The sequence below is a fragment of the Galeopterus variegatus genome, unplaced genomic scaffold (genome assembly GCF_000696425.1).
Source record: "Galeopterus variegatus unplaced genomic scaffold, G_variegatus-3.0.2 Scaffold2729, whole genome shotgun sequence".
Taxonomy (NCBI): Eukaryota; Metazoa; Chordata; class Mammalia; order Dermoptera; family Cynocephalidae; genus Galeopterus; species Galeopterus variegatus.
In genome coordinates this window covers 86,555-91,350 of record NW_007728840.1, presented here as the reverse complement: position 1 = coordinate 91,350, position 4,796 = coordinate 86,555, and the positions used below count along the sequence as shown (strand labels likewise).

Genomic DNA, 4,796 nt, shown 5'->3' with positions numbered 1-4,796 from the left:
AAATACACACACACACACACACACACACACACACACACACACACACACAAACGGGGGAGGGGAAGACATAAGAATTGCTATTCCTTGAAGTTGATACGACAAGCATAGAGAAAGGACATTGTTGGGAGGGAGGGGGGAGAGGGAGGAGGGTGAGGGGTTTCAGTAGTGGGCCACAACAATCAACCACATTGTATATCGACAAAATAAATAAAATATACAAATAAAAAAAATTTAAAAAATGGATATTAGATAAAAACACTCCTCTCTTTAAAGCTTCTAAGGGCTTTTCTTTTCACTTTAGTGTTCTCCCATAATGATCTAATTAGCTCTACAGCATCTTCCCATGCTCCCACACCCCTTCTTGCTTATTTCACACCGTGTGCCTTATTATTCACCTCTCCTCACTAATGCTACTCTAGCCAAAAGAAACATATTGCTATTCCTAGCAAAAAGGTCTCAAAAATTTTCCATCTGAAGACCTTTGCACTTGCTGATCCCTATGTATAGAAAGCTCTTCCTCAAAATAAATGGTTCTCTCATCTCCTACAGGTCTTTGCTGACAGGGAAATCTTCCCTGATCATCACCCTCCAACATACCCTATTCATCTATACGTGAATACCTTATAGTTGCTCCCCTATCCACCTTCTCTGCTTTTATTCCTCCGAAGAATGCAACACTATATGAAATGTATATGTATGTATGTGTGTGTATGTATACAAATAATTATATATCTCATATTTTACTTACGTATTTTATTTATTATCTTCCTCCTTCAAATAAGATGTAAGCTCATTGGGGGTAGAAATTTCCATTAAAATACAACTGTTTTATTCACTGTTGTATCCTCATACTTACAACAATGCCTGGCAATTGATAGGCACCCAAATACGTGTTTAATAACTGAATGAAAACCACACAAAAACTTATAATATGGCAGTCTTATGGCAAAAGCTGGGGCAATAGCATTACAACATAGCATGCCTAGACTTAATTTCATAAAAATCCTCTAAATAAGAAAGGATGTGGAAAAATACAATTGTGTATCCATTAGAGATAGCTGGAACAGCTGAAATTACTATTTGCTATCATTATTAAACTTGAAAAATTCCATTCTAATTAGAGTTTACAGACTACTTAATTTCAGTGAGGAACACCAGTGTGCGAACAAACCTCTCTTAAAGAGAATTCCTTCAGCTTCCTCCACCTCCACCTTTAGATTTATTTATTTTTCCTTCTTTTCTTTTCTCTTGGTGCCCCTAATTCCATTCTCTCCTGCTCTCCTTCTCCTGTACTTTATTCCATCAATTATGCCCTCTTAGCATTACACCTCCAACCACTCTCCTGCTCCAGCAGGCTTTTCACCTCTCTGTACATATTCCCATTGTCTTGAACCCCTAAAATCTTCAAACTCCAGTCTTTTTCTTCCCTTCTCCTTTCAGCAACAATTTACCAACAAAAGTAGTTTGTTTTCACTGCCTCCACATTCTGACCACCATTGCTCAAAGAACTATTTCTTAACCAGGGTGCATATCCAAATCTTTTGAAATTTTTCCATGCCCAGATTCCACACCCTGAAATTCTGATTTGGTGGGTTTATATTGTGGGGAGGGGCGCTAAACATACGTTGTTAGCTGAAACAGCTCCCTAGGAGAGACTGATGCACACACCAGATTAAGAACCATTACCTGAAATACCTGCAATATGTTTTTCTGGTCATAATGATAATATTCCACCAACTGAGGAGTATAATTAAATCAATACTCGGCACCTGACACACACCAAAACAAAAAGAAAACCTCCTAGTCATCAAATCCAAGCGTCTTCTCTTAGTCCTATCTTTTCCACATTTTACAGGATATCTGACACTACCAGCTTTAAGCACACTCCACTCTTAACTTCCATAAATCTTTAGTCTTTTGGTCTCCTCTCCATGCTTCCCACCAACTTATCTGAATTCCATCTAGATAAGTGCCACTCAGAGTTTTCCCAGGACCAGCAGGATCACAACCATTTGGAAACTTGTTAGAAATGGAAATTCTCAGGCCCTATCTCACACATCAGAAACCCTGGGGGTGGAGCCCAGAAAGATGTGCATTCTTGTGAATACTGTGCATGCTGAAGTTTGAGAACCATTGTGCTAGGCAACCTGTCGGAGACATATGGCAAGAATCTACAAATACAGAACTGGAGCTTGAACAGGGTGGGAGATATGAATATATCCACATTTTTAAGTTAATTGCTACTGAAATGATTGACGCTCACAAGAAACAACAAATACAAAAAACAATATCTACTACTGTTACAGCATGAGTATATGCTAGACATTATAATAAGCTGATCTCCCTTATCAGGTGAGTATTATAATTACCATTTCGACAGAGAGAAAACCGATGCTCAGAGAGAGAAGTTTAACATCTTGTCTTGCCTCCAATTTCCATGTCCTTGTCTGCCACATTACTGTCTTCTACATAAAGTGAAAAAGAAAGAGAGTTTTGGACAGAACCCTAAAAAGAAGACTCAGCAGAGGTGACTGAGGCTGAACAAAGAATTAGAAGAAAAAATGGAAATATGAGGAGGAAATCTAGGTGAGGAAAGTCTTTAAAAGGAAGGTATAATCACAATGGTTAGGTGTGGAATATTTTTTTCAGTAAGGAGATCTATAGATCACAGAGGATGTAAAACTTTTTTAAAAAGTTTTATGAATTCTACTCTCATCCTGAGTCTCAAGTTTTATTCATAAAAACCAAGCACTAACTTGAAGTGTTTTTTTTTTTTTTTTGGGGGGGGTGGAGGGAACAACAGTTAATGTCATAAAAAAAAGAAAAGTGGTTTTACACTTAGGTGGATAGGGGAGAAATCAAGTGCGGGATGAAAAACAGAGGCTACTAATGGCCAGGATAGGTTCTTTGCTTTGCAGGCACAGAAACCTGGACTAACCAAGGAGCCAATCCTTACTCATTTTTAATCTAAAGAATCAATTCCATTATTTTGTAAAGTGAGTGGTCATTTGTTTGTGATATTTTTTCCAATGAGTAAATCCATTCAGAAAATGAGAGGTGGGGATGGGACTGATGAGATTGAGTGAATCTGATAAGGAGCAGGGGGAACATAACTCCTGTTATAAACCAGAGGAGACTGGAAGGCCACTGATGCCAGTGGAGTTAAGAGAGACGTCAAAGACAGTTGGCAGAAATGGTCAGAGAAAGCCTATCAGGGAATACTATAAGTGAAGAGACCCATTAGCTGAAGGCTCAAACCACGTTAATATTTAGAGTATAACACAACTGATTAGGTTACAGCTTTCTTTAGTTACATTAGCCTTCAGAGGATACCATCTGACAAGCTTCATACATCTGTAGTACTTCCTAAATTCCAGCAGCACCTGATTTGTGTCTTTCCACAAGTGGTTGTCTGTTACATGTTGGCTTCTCACTAGTTTCAGCATCAGAAGTTGGCGTTTATAAAAAACTTGGCCTTTTTTTAATCCCTACTTCCCTTTATCTGCAGAGTTTTTGCACCTCTTTTAGAAGGATAAATAATGACTAATAGGAGAACATATTTCTGTACTTATTCCTTATCCATATTTCAAATAATGCTGCTCAAATATTGAATACAATTTCAGCATTCTGAATTTCTTTTATTATTGTATAAACTTTACGCAATATGAATTACCATCTTTCTAATGCATTTTTAAACATCTAACTGTAAGTTAATTAGGCACTTACATCATGCCAGGCAGCCCTAGGTATTGGGGTAACACAAAAGTCTGAGGTTCTTGTAGCAAGACAGAAATAAGGTCAGTGATATCAATTTCACAGAAAAGCGTGATTAATTCATTCAGTGGGAGTTAGCAAATTTTTCCAAGAAATGAATTGGAGTCTGAGAAGGATGAATAGGAGTTCGTCAGCACTGGACAATGGAAGAGGCATCCCTAACACTTCCTATCCGCCCCCCAATGTGGTAATGTTAGCAGCATAAAACTTAAAATGACAGGAAAATAAAGAAAAGAAATATTAAAATAATGAAAAAGCATGACGAAATCCTGTTCACTTCATGCTTGGCGGGTAGGGGGGATTGTGTCTTTAAACATACTTCAGATCTGAAAGTAAATGTTTATAAAACAGGATTCACAATCAAGGGAAAGGGGTGGAGGAGGAGGAAGTTCAGTTTGTTTTGCTGTATTAAGTTAAAACAAATGTAAAAAATATCAACATCTATGATTAGGAACACATATAATATCTTTCATAAAAGATGCTAAGTTTGAAAACGAAATCCCATGGAATCTTATCCAATATTACAATATTTTCCCTAATGTTCTGTTTTCCTAATACCATTTTTAAAGATTCTAAAATGAGTCTGCCCAAGAACTTGGCAGTATGCACATTCACACACCCAATAATGCACTCTTGAATGAAACAATACCACTTACTCTGACTTGTGCACCTCACATTCCTCAGTCTGGCTTTATATTGTGACTATCAAAAGGCAATAATTTAGCTCTAAGTTTTGTCACTCCTCCTTTTCACTCTTTCATTCAATTATTTCCTCTCAAATTCCATCAGTTTCATTTTTCTGCCAAAGGGACTCGTAGAAAATACGTGAACAGCACAACACAAAACCAATGGTTGCAGCCAGAGTCCTAACACACACAAAATTTCCAGTCATATCCCTCCTGGGGCTGTTCCTACCACTGATCAAAATCGGCGGACCAGGAAGAAGGAAAAAGCTAAAGCAGGAAGGTTGTTCCCTTCTTTTCAACCCCTCCCCCCAACACACATCGCCCCCCCCCCGGCCC

General features: G+C 38.0%; 1 protein-coding gene across 1 annotated transcript in view; it reads right to left on the bottom strand.

The window, feature by feature from the left end:
* The window catches only part of PRRG1 (proline rich Gla (G-carboxyglutamic acid) 1), a 106,464-nt gene that overhangs the window by 100,707 nt on the left and 961 nt on the right, over positions 1 to 4,796 (bottom strand). The gene's annotated exons all lie outside the window — the stretch shown is intronic.